Genomic DNA, 18760 nt, shown 5'->3' on the forward strand with positions numbered 1-18760 from the left:
AAACAGCCAACCATTCTGCCTCTCCTCCGCAATCTTGTAGAGATCAGAATTGGCCAGAACACGAGCGTCATGAGCACGACCAGGCCAGCCAATGAAAACATCAGTGAAGCTGTGAGAGCAAGATAATATCCAGTTAAAACTAGACTACACCATGTGAAGTAGAATCTGATTGGTTGCTAGGCCCAACATCTCCACTTCAAATAACCCTCACTTTATTAAATATACCCCTATCTTTTAAATACACTACAATATATACATTTATTTATTTCTGATAGAAAGCGTATATAAGATCCGGTTACAACTTTACATATAAACTTTTTAAACACAACATTTTAGATACTTTACTTTGCATGCAGGTCACGATATATATCTAATTAAAAGTAATAAATGTGGCTTACCAATACCGATGGTCAACGACCGCTTGCAGAATGATGGAATGCCATCCCTTTCTGTTATAGTAGTCTGCTGGGCTGTCTGTGGGAGCAATTATGGGGATGTGGGTGCCATCAATTGCCCCAGCACACTGTGGGTAACCGCGGCGCAGAAACCCGGACACTGTCTCATCCAGTCGCTGCCCATGGGGTAGGGCAATAAACTGATGGTACAAGGTATCCAGGATGGCCTGGTTCACTTCACGCACCAAAACACAAACCGCGGAGATGCCTACACCAAACAAGCAGGATATTGTGCGGTACTCGCCAGGGGTAGCATACCACCACAAGACGATCGCAAGTCTCCTGCTCCGGGTAATGGGCTGTCTCCATCGAGTAGTGTGCCTGGTAAGTGATGGGGTCAGGAGTTCCAGGATGTAATTAAAGGTGCCTTGCGACGTCCTAAAATTGGCAATCCATTGGCTCTCTGTAAACCCCTGAACCGTAGCCCAGAAAGCCTCTCCATGTTGTCGATCTCAAGACCATATTGTGCGAGATGACCCTCCGGTCACTCTCAAGATGGATGAGATGCTGGTCATTACCAAGGCTCTCCTCCGGCGTAGGTAATGTCGGCGCTTGGATGCCCTCTCCACCACAAAATGCTCCCTTCTCCTCAGGATCTCACACTGTACGATTATGAACAGTGTGAGCAGCTTCAGCCATGCCTCAGTTGCTGTGTAGCACACCAAATCCACCAGACAATAGAAGGTCTCCATGCTACACAGATGCTTGGAAATACAGCAATGCCTTATAGGTGCCCCTCCCAGTCCCCTTATACCAAACCCCCACCTTTGCATGACCTCAATAATGTGTGCCAGCTTAACGTCCACTTAAAATGACAAAACTGTGATTTTCTGTGTAAAACTCTGAAAAACCCTGCTCTTGTCTGAAAGGGGTCTACCTGGGAATTTCTTGGGTAGTCGTTGTAGTGTGAAAGGGGGGTCTTGACCAAATACCCGGGAATTTCCACAGGAGAAATATCCGGGTCTGAGCATGAAATTTCCCGGGTCGTATGTCTGAAAGGGGTATTATACACCTATCTACATTAATATTGGCTCTAACTTGTGTGTGGTGTAACACAATCTGCAAATGTAACAGTTGGTAACAGGGCTACATCTATCTACTCTGCACGGCACAACTATCTATATACATACTGTAGTAAGGGCAGATTTATACAATTCCAAGATAACCACACAGACCAATAACCTCAGCAGTGGCGTTGCTAGGGTTTGGAGCCCAGGGCAAATTTTAAAAAGGAGCCCCCCCCCTATGTGCATGCGCCGCAGGCGCGCATGGTGAAAAATGGGTGTGGTCACAAGGGGCGTGGCCACTAAAAAATAGGGTGTGTCAGCATGACACACCCCTTTCTTGTCACTGGGAACATTTGTTTCCATTTGCACCTTAATGCAGTGCCCCCTATGCAGTGCCCCTAGTAGTGGTCCCCCTTATGCAGACCCCCAGAAGTACCCCTTATATAGTACCTCCAGTATACAATGCCCCCAGTAGTGGCCCCTCTTATGCAGGCCCCCAGTAGTGCCTCTTATGCAGGCCTTCAGTAGTGCCCCTTATACAGTACCCCCAGTAGTGGTCCCCCTTATGCAGACCCCAATTAGTTCCCCTTATACAGGCCCCCAGTAATGATCCCCCATATGCAGTGCCCCTTACACAGTTCCCCCTGTAGTAGTCCCCCTTATGCAGCCCGCCATTAGTTCCCCTTATACAGTGCCCCCAGTAGTGATCCCCCATGTGCAGCCCCCCAGTAGTGATCCCCCATATACAGTGCCCTTTATACAGTGCCCCCAGGAGTGATCCTTCTTATGCAGGCCTCCAGTAGTTATCCCCCTATGCAGTGCCCCCTGTAGTGGATCTCCCTTTTCAGTGCCCCCTGTAGTGGTTCTCCCTTTTCAGTGCCCCCAGTAGTGGTCCCCCCTGTGCAGTGCCCCCAGTAGTAAGCCCCTTATACAGTGCCCCAGTAGGAGTCCCCCTTGATGCAGTGCCCCCTGTAGTAGTCCCCAGCAGTGGTCCCCCCCCATGCAGTGCCCCCAGTATTATCCCCCCCAGTAGTGGTCCCCCCCAATGCAGTGCCCCCAGCAGTATCCCCCCTGTAGTAGTCCCCCCCAATGCAGCGCCCCCAGTTACCAGTAGTATCCCCCCCCTCCCGCTCCCGATAAATACACAGAGAAATTAAACAATAAATAAAAGAAAATCCACGCTCCCGCGGCCGTCATCCGCACGTCAGTCCTCCCGGGCTGGCGCGCTCTGCATTATGGGAGAGACGTCATGATGTCATGACGTCTCTCCCATTACCCACTGCAGGAGCCGGAAGGGAGCCGGCTCTTGCAGTGGGCGCTGTGGCTGCAGCAGTCAATGAGAGTCTATCTGACTCTCATTGGCTGCTGTTTAACACACAAATGGCGGTAATGTGTGTGCAGCAGCAGCAGCCAATGTGAGTCAGATAGACTCTCATTGGCTGTTGATTCACACACACATCGCTGCCGCTCGGCGGTGATGTGTGTGCAGTAGCAGCAGCAGCCAATGAGAGTCATCTGACTCTCATTGGCTGCTGGTTAACACACACATTGCCGCCAGCGCTGGCAGCAATGTGTGTGTTAGCACAGCCTGAGCCCACCTGCCACCGTCCGCCTGGCGCTATTGGGCAAGCGCTCAGGGGGAGGGAAGGGGCTCAGCTGTGCAGCACAGGACCGGCGCTGGAAGCCTAGCGCCGGTCCTGTGTAAATGTGTAGCGCTGACTGCACTCACTGCGGTCGGCGCTACACTGGCTAACGAGGGCGATCCGGTACCGTGGCGCCCAGGGCACGCATCCTGCTCGCCCTGCCCTAGTTACGCCACTGAACCTCAGTGCTGCCCTTTTAATCCTGACTAACTAGAGCTGGCCAGCTCCTCTCCTAGGTGACTGGGAAACACATAATTTCCGTGGGAGCCTGACAGCTCTCCACGGGGTATCAATTAGTTGGGCCACGCCTTCACACAACATAGACAACCGGAGGATGAGAGTCGCAGAACTTACAACACTCCTCTAACAAATATATTTATACTTATGCAGGGGCCCACCTATCCAGCTATAATTTCAGTGACCTGGGCCTAATGCCCAGTCACTCTCAAGGGTTCAGTGCCCTGGGCCTAATGCTCAGGGTCTTATTGGTGGCTCAGGCTTTTAAGCCTGCCTACTGCAGGACACAGGGGGGACTTGGGCCTACTGCCCAGAATCCCCTTATAATTTTATGAGGTCTTAGGCCTATGGGCCTACCTGATTGTGGGGCATACTAAGTGATCTGGGCCTAATGCCCAGAGCACTTTAATGAGGGCTCAGGCCTACGGGCCTGCCTAACAGTGGGGCTCAACTAGTGGCCCAGGGCCTAATGCCCAGGGCCACTTTATATCCTGGGTACGGGCAGGCTGCTCACCTATTTTCTCTATTAGTGACCTGGGCCTAATGCCCAGGTCACTCACACCTATTGGGGGTGGGCAAATACCTTTTATTTGGCCTAATGCCCCCTTTGTAACCCGGGGTGCCTGCCTATCAGTGGCACAGGCCTAATACCTGACTTTATCCCACAGGCCCAGTGCCCGGCTACCCTGGTGGTCTAGGGAGGGGTTAATGGTAGACCTGTTATGGTGGAAGAGGCTGCGGGGGGAGCTTCGTTAGATCATTTACTTTCTAGCCCCGCAGTCTTTCCCGGTCCTCAGCTTCTTTTTTCTGCCGCTGGCCCATCCAGCTGCCATTTATCTTCTTGATCGCAGTGTCTTCTGGCCTCTTCCGCGGCCGCCGGAATTCTTGCCGCTGCTTTCCTCTTCTTTTCTTTGGGAGGTCTTCTCTCCCCCTTCTCCGCCGCTGGATTGACTTTTCTCGCTCAGCTGCATCTAATCTAAGATGTCGCGAGTGGGCGGGGCTAAGACGCGGCGAGCCGCGCTTGGCTCGTCACAGCTGCCTCCTATTGGCTGCTGGACCACGAGCCATGATTGGCTCGTGGCCAGAGCCAAACACCCGCCGGACCCGACGCCACTTCAAGGCTGCAGGGCGGCTTTCTCCGGTTAGCTCGTGCCCTGAGCCAAGCTTCTCCCACCCCCACTTTACCGCCGGTGCTGGTGGAAGGGCCTTCCGCCAGCCACACCCGGATGTCCACTACTTAACCCACACGCCTGCATTGCCACACTCCTCACCTCCTTAAAGAAGGCAGACCCCCTGCCGAATAAAATAACATAACACTACCACTTAGGGCGCCATTTACTAACGAGTTTTAAGGGTAGTGCTAATTATCTTTTTTACTTGCTGTGTTATTTATCATTTTATTGCCTTTATTTATTATTGTCCTTATCACCGGCGAGCACGAATGTTATTTTCCCTGTCAGGGTGGAAGGAGGGGCCGCAATCTGCCACTGGAGGAAGGGAGGGTGCCGTCTGTTGTGCACTGGGGGGGTGGGGGCACCGGGTGCTGTATATCGGAGGGACGCGACGGACCAACGGACCACATCGCTTGTGAGCGCTGTTTAACAGCAGCCAGCACCAGGAGACTTCATTTTAGGAGAATGAACTGTAAATTATCATTGCCGGTCAAGGTTGCCAATGTGTACCCACCCTAAGTGGGAGCTCTATTACAGTCAACAGCCCCCTATCTTGGTAATGCATGGGCAACACTGTAACAATAGATTCATTGGTGCCAATATATGGCGATGTAGCAACACGGAAGTAAACAGCTTTTGCTACGTTGTATCTTGGCACCATAGCTTCACAGGGGCGTCCCTCCCCGCGGTGTCACCCGGTGCGCCGCCGAAAAGGGGACATGGCCTCACAGGCAGAGGCGTGACACCCGGGTGTGGTCCGGACCCCCCTTTAGACGCCACTGTAGCTTCATATACAATATTAGATTCATATATTGTAAAATGCTAAATTAGTACTTCCTTCAAAGTGGATCCATCTCAATTCTCCTCAGAGGTCAGAAAAGCCAATCTCACTTATGAAAAACAAAATTGATTATATTCACTTAGCTATTCGAGATAATGCCGAGATTGCCATATAATTGATGTAATGTGTTTTCTTTTTGACGGTAAATACATGTGACTCCGCGCAGCCGGTCCCAGAGACTTTGTGTTATCTTTTGACTTTGATCAGCAGAGGGAAGATGAAATCACAAACCGACTCTCCAGCTTCATAAAAGATGTTGTCTAATCACTTAGACAAGGCTGATTTCATGGCCTCCTGGAAACATGCTGAAGAATGGGGCTCTCAATGGCTTCTGACAAGTGATCTGCCTTACTGGTTATCCCCCTCTGGTTTCTGACAAGTTAATGTTTCACAAGCAGATAGGATATTTGTCAACTGTGGACGGGCTGAGCTAACGCAGGCAAATAGGCTGTGCATTTATTCCCGTAGAAAATAGCTTTTAGATGACTGAAGGTTCTAGTTCAGTTGCCGTCAATCCTCACACAGTACGTCCTTTCACCCCCACATCTATACACTTCGATGATCTATGAATAGAATAGAAATGCTTTTTTTGGGGCTTGCTACAGTATGTTTTGTTTTCTGTGCAAATCCTATTAAATCTGGGCAAAGGCCGCCAATTTGCAATCAGCTGACGAGGGAAAGTAGCACTGTGTGAAAATTGCTGGTATTACCGCTTGGACTTTTGGAATCCCTACGTGCCAATGCTGCACTAGTTATGTAAAAAGCCAATGGCAGCAAATTTCTATTGTTCCAAACCGAATGTGAATCTTTCTCTTCTGAGGAATTGCTCTGTCGGGACAACTGCTCGGGAAAAGAATAAGCGCTTGATCCCGCTGACAATCCCTCACAGGCAATAAACAAATTGTATGTGGATCTCGGTTTCAGTGGGAGATATATCAAACTTTTAAAAGAGGGCAAATAGAGGAACTGCCCATAGCAACCAATCAGCTTGTAGCTATTATTTTATAGACTGTACACGATAAATGATAGCTAGAAGCTGATTGGTTGCTGTGGGTCAGAGTTAAGGTGTGCCTTAGGCAGCAGTGTTTATAGTTAGGTTTACCTGTGAGGAGTTTAGGTTGTGGGTGTGGCTGGTTAGGTCACTCTATGGCATAATTGCCAACTCGCCCGGTGCAGGCCACGCCCCTCCGCACGATGTCACCCAGATGGGGTTGGGCCACGATCGCTGGTAATGACAGCAATGCCTGGAGCACCCTTAGGACGCTCTTCAGGCAGCACTGCTGCAGAGATTCTGGCATCAGGGTGCGGTTACAGGCACCCTACTAACCAGATGCAGGGGCATTGGGTGAACTGCGGTGCCGCCGACAGAGCTCTGCGCAGCTGCAACACTTGCACATCCCTAGTTTTGGCCCTGCTTACCCCTATTAGGAAGTTGGTATACCGTATACAAAAAAACAGAGATATATACATTCAAATGGGATCATTAGTATCATTTACCTGCACTGGGTATAAGGCACAATGATCCCTATGGCTACATGCATTTTCTGAAAGGCATCATTGTGTCTTCATCAACATGTAGATCTAACTAACTGCTTTGTGGCTCATTTACATTTGGATGTAAATCAATTTGATAAAACATCTCTCAGACGTAGCAGTACACACCACTTTACCACCGTGCTCATAGGTGTTGCTACAGTATCACAATCTCCCTAATATGCTTTTTTAAAAGTAGGCACACACTGCACGATGTGCCAGATATGCCGCTCCCATTCGGGGTGGGGGGGTTGGGGGGGTGTTAAACACAGTATTTTGTTTTTCTGTAAATAGTTTGAACTATTGTGCATCAGAACCTGAAATAGACACATAGCATAGAGTGTGACTGTAATGAAATGCAGTTGGTGAGATGATTTTGTCATGGTAGCTGTAAGCGCATTTACCAACTATTAGCATTTATGCAGAGAAATAAAGAATACAACATTAACGATTCATTAAAACATTGTTTCCAGAGCCTGATTTTTATGGGCTCCATAAAATGTAAAACGATCGTGCTGTTACCTTTAACAAAGTACCCAAGGTTACGGTAAAAGCTTGTTATACTGTAACGCTATTGTTCTTTAAACAATTATGAGTACATCTAAAAAAGGAGCAGTGTTTTGGATTTTCAGTATCCACCTAATGATCAAATGTTTTTTATATGTTCTAGGACAAATTTTCTACATTTTGCTACATCATGGGTTTGTTCAAATGAAAATAAGTACTTGGCTACTGAAATAAATTTTACATTGTTATCCTATGGAGACAGGGAATGGTATGTATATATATATATATATATATATATATGTATATATATATATATATATATATATATATATGTGTCCGTCCAAGGGTGCAGCACTCAAGACTTCAATAAATAATTCTCTCAAGCCTGGTAGCTTAACAACCCAGCTTGAGAGAATTAACAGGTTCCTGAAGACAGTGATAAACTGAAATGTCGTTAAGCTACTCAGCTTGAGAGAATTATTTATTGAAGTCTTGAGTGCCGCACCCTTGGACACGTATTCATTTATTTGTGAGGGCACCGACTGCAGTTTTTTTGCATCAAGTTTTGGGAGTGCCAGACCCTTGGTAGATATATATATATATATATATATATATATATATATATATATATATATATACTGTATATGTAACTAATATTATATACACTTAGTTAGATGATATCGGCACTCCATTTAATCAATCCAGCAACCGGAAAGAGCCAGACCTACAGCCAGGACACCATAAAAAATTTAGACAAAGGCAGCACTTCCACGGATTAAAGACACAGGAGAACTAGCTTCATGTGCAACGTTTCAGGTGATATATTTCATCTTTCATCAAGGCCTTGATGAAAGATGAAATAAATCATCTGAAACGTTGCACGTGAAGCTAGTTCTCCTGTGTCTTTAATCCGTGGAAGTGCTGCCTTTTTCTACATTATATATATATATATATATATATATATATATATACATATACATACAGTCAGGTGCATAAATATTGGGACATTGACAGAATTTTCATATTTTGTCCTCTATTCACCACCACAATGGATTTGAAATGACACACACAAGATGTGCTTTAACTGCTGACTTTCAGATTTAATTTGAGGGTAATTACATCCAAATCAGGTGAACGGTGTAGGAATTTCAATGGTTTCTATATGTGCCTCCCACTTTTAAAGGGGCCAAAAGTAATGGGACAAACTAAACAATCCTAAATCTAAAATTCACTTTTTAATACTTTGTTGCAAATCCTTTGCAGACAATTACAGCCTGAAGTCTGGAACGCATAGACATCACCAGACGCTGGGTTTCATCCCTGGTTATGCTGTGCCAGGCCTCTACTGCAAATGTCTTCAGTTCCTGCTTGTTCTTGGGGCATTTTCTTTTATTTTTTGTCTTCATCAAGTGAAATGCATGCTCAATCGGATTCAGGTCAGGGGATTGACTTGGCCATTGCATAACATTCCACTTTTTAGCCTTAAAAAACTCTTTGGTTGCTTTTGCAGTATGTTTCGGATCATTGTCCATCTGCACTGTGAAGCGCCATCCAATGAGTTCTAAAGCATTTGACTGAATATGAGCATATAATATTGCCCGTAACACTTCAGAATTAATTCTGCTGCTTTTGTCAGCAGTCACATCATCAATAATTACAAGGGAACTAGTTCCATTGGCAGCTATACATGCCCACGCCATGACACTACCACCACCATGCTTCACTGATGAGGTGGTATGTTTTGGATCATGAGCAGTTCTTTTCCTTCTCCATACTCTTCTCTTCCCATCACTCTGGTACAAGTTGATATTTGTCTCATCTGTCCATAGGATGTTGTTCCAGAACTGTAATGGCTTTTTTATATGTTATTTGGCAAACTCTAATCTGGTCTTCCTGTTTTTGTGGCTCACCAATGGTTTACATCTTGCGGTGAACCCTCTTTATTCACTCTTGTGAAGTCTTCTCTTGATTGTTGACTTTGACACATATACACATACCTCCTGGAGAGTGTTCTTGATTTGGCCAACTGTTGTGAAGGGGTTTTTCTTCACCAGGGAAATAATTCTTCTGTCATCCACCACAGTTGTTTTCCGTTGTCTTCCGGGTCTTTTGTTGTTGCTGAGCTCTCCGGTGCATTCTTTCTTTTAAAAAATGTTTCAAACAGTTGATTTGGCCACACCTAATGTTTTTGCTATCTCTCTGATGGGTTTGTTTTGATTTTTCAGCCTAATGATGGCTTGCTTCACTGATAGTGACAGCTCTTTGGATCTCATATTGAGAGTCGACAGCAACTGATTCCAAATGCAAATGTCACACCTAGAATCAACTCCAGACCTTTTACCTGCTTAATTAATAATGAAATAACGAGGGAATAGCCCACACCTGTCCATGAAATAGCTTTTGAGTTGATAGTCCCATTACTTTTGGCCCCTAAAAAAATGAGAGGCACATATAGAAACCGTTGTAATTCCTACACAGTTCACCTGATTTGGATGTAATTACCCTCAAATTAAATCTGAAAGTCTGCAGTTAAAGCACATCTTGTTTGTTTCATTTCAAATCCATTGTGGTGGTGAATAGAGGCCAAAATATGAAAATTCTGTCAATGTCCCAATATCTATGGACCTGACTGTACTTGTTTTGAAATGCCCCGGGGCCCTCCAGGGTTGTGAATGCAGCCCAGTACAAAAGACCATTAAGGAGGCACTCAGGAGACTTCTCATCACCACCAGATAAAACGGTCCTTTATTTCCTACGTTTCAGGAGTTACCCCGTCGTTAGTTACCCCTGAAACGTAGGAAATAAAGGACCGTGTTACTTGGTGGTGATGAGAAATCTCCTGAGTGCCTCCTTATTCGACATATATATATATATATATATATATATGCAACACACATGGAGAACACACTCGTGTGAAGTAATAAAAGGACAATCTTTACTATTGAATCTCTTCATGTACATTCTATAGTTTAAAGGACGAAACACGTTGGGCGTTGCTTAAGGACGTGGATGCAGTGACGTCACCCACTGCCTCTGGAGCCTGCGTTTAATCTTTGGAGATTAATTTAGGCGGTTACCCTGACAATGTATCGGGAACCGTGTGATCCGTTGAAGCTAAGCTTGCTGTTTTAAACTTTTGATGTACAGGAGCAGATTCAATAGTAAAGATTGTCTTTTTATTAGTTCTCATGAGTGCACTCTCCATGCTTGTTGCATTTTCCAGATAATTGGCTCTATTAGCTGAGAGCCGGGAAGCAGCAGCCCTACACCTATGGGATATAGCTCTGGACATTGACTGTGGACTATCTGTGCATTACTGACAGTATTGTGTATATGTATATATATTAGGGGTGAGCGGGTTCGGATTTCTGAAATCCGAACCCCCCCGAGCCCCCCCGATCCGAGGCAGATCCGAGTCAGGCTCGACTTTTCCCGCCTGACTCGGATCTGAAATCGAGGCAAAACGTCATCATCCCGCCTTCCGAGTCTCGCGGGTTTTGGATCCTATATAAGGTACCTGCGTCGGCGCCATTTTCTCACTCGGCTGTGGACAGTGAAGAGGGAGGGTGGGAGTTAGGGCTGGCTGGGCTGTGTAGTGTAGTGTAGTGTAGTGCAGAGTAGTGTTGTGCTGTGCTGTGCTGTGCTGCGCTGTGCTGCTGTTGTCCACTACTTCAAAGTCCATAGGGGCTGGCTGTGTTGTGCTGTGCTGCTGTTGTTAATAGGGGCTGTGTCCACTACTTCAAAGTCCATAGGGGCTGGCTGGACTGTGTTGTGCAGTCAGTTCTCCATAGGGGCTGTGTCCACTCCAAAGTCCTGTGCAGTGTCCCAGTCCTAAAGGGGTGCTGTAGTGTTGTCCAGGGGGTGCTCTGTCCATCAGGGGTGCTCCCCCCAAGTGCTAAAAAAATAATATTTTTTGTGTGTTTGTGAATTGTGTGCGCAGTAGCCGCACGTGCATCAACAAAGTAGTGCCAAGCGTGCGCCTGTGTCATAAGTAAAAGGCCGGCTGGCTTGACCGTTAAAGGGTGCTGTAACCCCCAAAGTACACTCCAGTCCAAACGAAAAAAAAAATTATTTTCTGTGTTTGTGAATTGTGTGCACAGTAGCCGCACGTGCATCAACAAAGTAGTGCCAAGCGTGCGCCTGTGTCATAAGTAAAGGGCCGGCTGGCTTGACCGTTAAAGGGTGCTGTAACCCCCAAAGTACACTCCAGTCCAAACCAAAAAAAAAATTATTTTCTGTGTTTGTGAATTGTGTGCGCAGTAGCCGCACGTGCATCAGCAAAGTAGTGCCAAGCGTGCGCCTGTGTCATAAGTAAAGGGCCGGCTGGCTTGACCGTTAAAGGGTGCTGTAACCCCCAAAGTACACTCCAGTCCAAACCAAAAAAATTTTTTTTTCTGTGTTTGTGAATTGTGTGCGCAGTAGCCGCACGTGCATCAACAAAGTAGTGCCAAGCGTGCGCCTGTGTCATAAGTAAGGGCCGGCTGGCTTGACCGTTAAAGGGTGCTGTAACCCCCAAAGTACACTCCAGTCCAAACCAAAAAAAAATGTATTTTCTGTGTTTGTGAATTGTGTGCGCAGTAGCCGCACGTGCATCAACAAAGTAGTGCCAAGCGTGCGCCTGTGTCATAAGTAAAGGGCTGGCTGGCTTGACCGTTAAATGGGGGTGTAACCCCCAAAGTACACTCCAAACCAAAAAAATAAATATTTTCTGTGTTTGTGACTTGTGTGCACTGTGGCTGCACGTGCATCAACAAAGGAGCAGCGCCAAGAGTGCGCCTGTGTCCCATAAGTAAAGAGCCGGCTGGCTCATTTCTTAAAGGGTGGTGTAACCCACAAAGTGCACTACTCTCCAGCAAAAATAAAAAAATATTTTCTGTGTTTGTGTGCGCTTTAGCCGCACGTATATATCAATATAACATAAATGGAGGACCAAACTTTCTCCGATAAAAATAAAATAGGGAAAGATCAAGAACCACTTCCTCCTAGTGCTATTGCTGCTGCTGGGAGTTGTTCATCATCCCAGAGAGGAAGTAGGAACATCACTACTTTTACTAAACAATTGACCCTCCAACAGTCCCTAGCGATGAGGATGAAGTACGACAGCAGTCATCCTGAAGCAAAACGTATAACTGAGGCCTTGACTGCTATGTTGGTGTTAGACGTGCCTCCGGTATCCGCCTTTAGTGCAGTGGGATTTAGACAATTGATGGAGGCAGTGTGTCCCCGGTTCCAAATCCCGTCTAGATTCCACCTGCATCCTCAAAGCAGCAGCGACAAGCGTGCGTCTGTCTGTTAAAGGGTGGTGACACCCTCAAAGTGTGCTAAACAAACAATAAAAATATTGTTCTTTTTTTTTCGGTCTTTGTGAAATGTGTGGGATGTAGCCGCACCTGCATCCTCAAAGCAGCAGCGACAAGCGTGCGTCTGTCTGTTAAAGGGTGGTGACACCCTCAAAGTGTGCTACACAAACAATTAAAATATTCTCCTTTTTTTTCTGTCTTTGTGAAATGTGTGGGCTGTAGCCGCACCTGCATCCTTAAAGCAGCAGCGACAAGCGTGCATCTGTCTGTTAAAGGGTGGTGACACCCTCAAAGAGTGCTACACAAACAATAAAAATATTGTTCTTTTTTTTTCTGTCTTTGTGAAATGTGTGGGCTGTAGCCGCACCTGCATCCTTAAAGCAGCAGCGACAAGCGTGCGTCTGTCTGTTAAAGGGTGGTGACACCCTCAAAGTGTGCTACACAAACAATAAAAATATTGTTCTTTTTTTTTCTGTCTTTGTGAATTGTGTGGGCTGTAGCCACACTTGCATCCTCAAAGCAGCAGCGACAACCGTGCGTCTGTCTGTTAAAGGGTGGTGTAACTCTCAAAGTGCTCCAAAAAATAAAAAACTATTTTTTTAATGTGTTTGTGACTTGTGTGCGAGGTAGCCGCACTTGCATCCTCAAAGCAGCAGCGACAAGCGTGCATCTGTCTGTTAAAGGGTGGTGACACCCTCAAAGTGTGCTACACAAACAATAAAAATATTTTTCTTTTTTCGGTCTTTGTGAATTGTGTGGGCTGTAGCCGCACTTGCATCCTCAAAGCAGCAGCGACAAGCATGCGTCTGTCTGTTAAAGGGTGGTGACACCCTCAAAGTGTGATACACAAACAATAAAAATATTGTTCTTTTTTTTCGGTCTTTGTGAAATGTGTGGGCTGTAGCCGCATCTGCATCCTCAAAGCAGCAGCGACAACCGTGCGTCTGTCTGTTAAAGGGTGGTGACACCCTCAAAGTGTGCTACACAAACAATAAAAATATTGTTCTTTTTTTTCGGTCTTTGTGAAATGTGTGGGCTGTAGCCGCACTTGCATCCTCAAAGCAGCAGCGACAAGTGTGCGTCTGTCTGTTAAAGGGTGGTGTAACTCTCAAAGTGCTCCAAAAAATAAAAAACTATTTTTTTAATGTGTTTGTGACTTGTGTGCGATGTAGCCGCACTTGCATCCTCAAAGCAGCAGCGACAAGCGTGCTTCTGTCTGTTAAAGTGTGGTGACACCCTCAAAGTGTGCTACACAAACAATAAAAATATTCTTCTTCTTTTTTCTGTCTTTGTGAATTGTGTGGGCTGTAGCCACACCTGCTTCCTTAAAGCAGCAGCGACAAGCGTGCGTCTGTCTGTTAAAGGGTGGTGACACCCTCAAAGTGTGCTACACAAACAATTAAAATATTCTTCTTTTTTTTTCTGTCTTTGTGAAATGTGTGGGCTGTAGCCGCACCTGCATCCTTAAAGCAGCAGCGACAAGCGTGCGTCTGTCTGTTAAAGGGTGGTGACACCCTCAAAGTGTGCTACACAAACAATAAAAATATTGTTCTTTTTTTTCCTGTCTTTGTGAATTGTGTGGGCTGTAGCCGCACTTGCATCCTCAAAGCAGCAGCGACAAGTGTGCGTCTGTCTGTTAAAGGGTGGTGTAACTCTCAAAGTGCTCCAAAAAATAAAAAACTATTTTTTTAATGTGTTTGTGACTTGTGGGCGATGTAGCCGCACTTGCATCCTCAAAGCAGTAGCGACAAGCGTGCGTCTGTCTGTTAAAGGGTGGTGACACCCTCAAAGTGTGCTACACAAACAATAAAAATATTGTTCTTTTTTTTTTGGTCTTTGTGAAATGTGTGGGCTGTAGCCGCACCTGCATCCTTAAAGCAGCAGCGACAAGCGTGCGTCTGTCTGTTAAAGGGTGGTGACACCCTCAAAGTGTGCTACACAAACAATAAAAATATTGTTCTTTTTTTTTCTGTCTTTGTGAATTGTGTGGGCTGTAGCCGCACTTGCATCCTCAAAGCAGTAGCGACAAGTGTGCGTCTGTCTGTTAAAGGGTGGTGTAACTCTCAAAGTGCTCCAAAAAATAAAAAACTATTTTTTTTATGTGTTTGTGACTTGTGTGCGATGTAGCCGCACTTGCATCCTCAAAGCAGCAGCGACAAGCGTGCATCTGTCTGTTAAAGGGTGGTGACACCCTCAAAGTGTGCTACACAAACAATAAAAATATTCTTCTTCTTTTTTCTGTCTTTGTGAATTGTGTGGGCTGTAGCCACACCTGCTTCCTTAAAGCAGCAGCGACAAGCGTGCGTCTGTCTGTTAAAGGGTGGTGACACCCTCAAAGTGTGCTACACAAACAATAAAAATATTGTTCTTTTTTTTTCTGTCTTTGTGAATTGTGTGGGCTGTAGCCGCACTTGCATCCTCAAAGCAGCAGCGACAAGTGTGCGTCTGTCTGTTAAAGGGTGGTGTAACTCTCAAAGTGCTCCAAAAAAAAAAAAACTATTTTTTTTATGTGTTTGTGACTTCTGTGCGATGTAGCCGCACTTGCATCCTCAAAGCAGCAGCGACAAGCGTGCGTCTGTCTGTTAAAGGGTGGTGACACCCTCAAAGTGTGCTACACAAACAATAAAAATATTCTTCTTCTTTTTTCTGTCTTTGTGAATTGTGTGGGCTGTAGCCACACCTGCTTCCTTAAAGCAGCAGCGACAAGCGTGCGTCTGTCTGTTAAAGGGTGGTGACACCCTCAAAGTGTGCTACACAAACAATAAAAATATTGTTCTTTTTTTTTCTGTCTTTGTGAATTGTGTGGCTGTAGCCACACTTGCATCCTCAAAGCAGCAGCGACAAGCGTGCGTCTGTCTGTTAAAGGGTGGTGTAACTCTCAAAGTGCTCCAAAAAATAAAAAACTATTTTTTTAATGTGTTTGTGACTTGTGTGCGAGGTAGCCGCACTTGCATCCTCAAAGCAGCAGCGACAAGCGTGCGTCTGTCTGTTAAAGGGTGGTGACACCCTCAAAGTGTGCTTCACAAACAATAAAAATATTCTTCTTTTTTCTGTCTTTGTGAATTGTGTGGGCTGTAGCCGCACTTGCATCCTCAAAGCAGCAGCGACAAGCATGCGTCTGTCTGTTAGAGGGTGGTGACACCCTCAAAGTGTGCTACACAAACAATAAAAATATTGTTCTTTTTTTTCGGTCTTTGTGAAGTGTGTGGGCTGTAGCCGCACCTGCATCCTTAAAGCAGCAGCGACAAGCGTGCGTCTGTCTGTTAAAGGGTGGTGACACCCTCAAAGTGTGCTACACAAACAATAAAAATATTGTTCTTTTTTTTCGGTCTTTGTGAAGTGTGTGGGCTGTAGCCGCACCTGCATCCTTAAAGCAGCAGCGACAAGCGTGCATCTGTCTGTTAAAGGGTGGTGACACCCTCAAAGTGTGCTACACAAACAATAAAAATATTGTTCTTTTTTTTTCTGTCTTTGTGAAATGTGTGGGCTGTAGCCGCACCTGCATCCTTAAAGCAGCAACGACAAGCGTGCGTCTGTCTGTTAAAGGGTGGTGACACCCTCAAAGTGTGCTACACAAACAATAAAAATATTCTTCTTTTTTTTTCTGTCTTTGTGAATTGTGTGGGCTGTAGCCGCACTTGCATCCTCAAAGCAGCAGCGACAAGTGTGCGTCTGTCTGTTAAAGGGTGGTGTAACTCTCAAAGTGCTCCAAAAAATAAAAAACTATTTTTTTAATGTGTTTGTGACTTGTGTGCGATGTAGCCGCACTTGCATCCTCAAAGCAGCAGCGACAAGCGTGCGTCTGTCTGTTAAAGGGTGGTGACACCCTCAAAGTGTGCTACACAAACAATAAAAATATTGTTCTTTTTTTTTTGGTCTTTGTGAAATGTGTGGGCTGTAGCCGCACCTGCATCCTTAAAGCAGCAGCGACAAGCGTGCGTCTGTCTGTTAAAGGGTGGTGACACCCTCAAAGTGTGCTACACAAACAATAAAAATATTCTTCTTCTTTTTTCTGTCTTTGTGAATTGTGTGGGCTGTAGCCACACCTGCTTCCTTAAAGCAGCAGCGACAAGCGTGCGTCTGTCTGTTAAAGGGTGGTGACACCCTCAAAGTGTGCTACACAAACAATAAAAATATTGTTCTTTTTTTTCTGTCTTTGTGAATTGTGTGGGCTGTAGCCGCACTTGCATCCTCAAAGCAGCAGCGACAAGTGTGCGTCTGTCTGTTAAAGGGTGGTGTAACTCTCAAAGTGCTCCAAAAAAAAAACAACTTTTTTTTATGTGTTTGTGACTTCTGTGCGATGTAGCCGCACTTGCATCCTCAAAGCAGCAGCGACAAGCGTGCGTCTGTCTGTTAAAGGGTGGTGACACCCTCAAAGTGTGCTACACAAACAATAAAAATATTCTTCTTCTTTTTTCTGTCTTTGTGAATTGTGTGGGCTGTAGCCACACCTGCTTCCTTAAAGCAGCAGCGACAAGCGTGCGTCTGTCTGTTAAAGGGTGGTGACACCCTCAAAGTGTGCTACACAAACAATAAAAATATTGTTCTTTTTTTTTCTGTCTTTGTGAATTGTGTGGCTGTAGCCACACTTGCATCCTCAAAGCAGCAGCGACAAGCGTGCGTCTGTCTGTTAAAGGGTGGTGTAACTCTCAAAGTGCTCCAAAAAATAAAAAACTATTTTTTTAATGTGTTTGTGACTTGTGTGCGAGGTAGCCGCACTTGCATCCTCAAAGCAGCAGCGACAAGCGTGCGTCTGTCTGTTAAAGGGTGGTGACACCCTCAAAGTGTGCTTCACAAACAATAAAAATATTCTTCTTTTTTCTGTCTTTGTGAATTGTGTGGGCTGTAGCCGCACTTGCATCCTCAAAGCAGCAGCGACAAGCATGCGTCTGTCTGTTAGAGGGTGGTGACACCCTCAAAGTGTGCTACACAAACAATAAAAATTTTGTTCTTTTTTTTCGGTCTTTGTGAAGTGTGTGGGCTGTAGCCGCACCTGCATCCTTAAAGCAGCAGCGACAAGCGTGCGTCTGTCTGTTAAAGGGTGGTGACACCCTCAAAGTGTGCTACACAAACAATAAAAATATTGTTCTTTTTTTTCGGTCTTTGTGAATTGTGTGGGCTGTAGCCGCACCTGCATCCTTAAAGCAGCAGCGACAAGCGTGCGTCTGTCTGTTAAAGGGTGGTGACACCCTCAAAGTGTGCTACACAAACAATAAAAATATTGTTCTTTTTTTTTCTGTCTTTGTGAAATGTGTGGGCTGTAGCCGCACCTGCATCCTTAAAGCAGCAACGACAAGCGTGCGTCTGTCTGTTAAAGGGTGGTGACACCCTCAAAGTGTGCTACACAAACAATAAAAATATTCTTCTTTTTTTTTCTGTCTTTGTGAATTGTGTGGGCTGTAGCCGCACTTGCATCCTCAAAGCAGCAGCGACAAGTGTGCGTCTGTCTGTTAAAGGGTGGTGTAACTCTCAAAGTGCTCCAAAAAATAAAAAACTATTTTTTTAATGTGTTTGTGACTTGTGTGCGATGTAGCCGCACTTGCATCCTCAAAGCAGCAGCGACAAGCGTGCGTCTGTCTGTTAAAGGGTGGTGACACCCTCAAAGTGTGCTACACAAACAATAAAAATATTGTTCTTTTTTTTTTTGGTCTTTGTGAAATGTGTGGGCTGTAGCCGCACCTGCATCCTTAAAGCAGCAGCGACAAGCGTGCGTCTGTCTGTTAAAGGGTGGTGACACCCTCAAAGTGTGCTACACAAACAATAAAAATATTCTTCTTCTTTTTTCTATCTTTGTGAATTGTGTGGGCTGTAGCCACACCTGCTTCCTTAAAGCAGCAGCGACAAGCGTGCGTCTGTCTGTTAAAGGGTGGTGACACCCTCAAAGTGTGCTACACAAACAATTAAAATATTCTTCTTTTTTTTTTGGTCTTTGTGAAATGTGTGGGCTGTAGCCGCACCTGCATCCTTAAAGCAGCAGCGACAAGCGTGCGTCTGTCTGTTAAAGGGTGGTGACACCCTCAAAGTGTGCTACACAAACAATTAAAATATTCTTCTTCTTTTTTCTG

Source organism: Taudactylus pleione, unplaced genomic scaffold, assembly GCF_031769625.1.
Source record: "Taudactylus pleione unplaced genomic scaffold, aTauple2 ptg000212l, whole genome shotgun sequence".
Classification (NCBI taxonomy): Eukaryota; Metazoa; Chordata; class Amphibia; order Anura; family Myobatrachidae; genus Taudactylus; species Taudactylus pleione.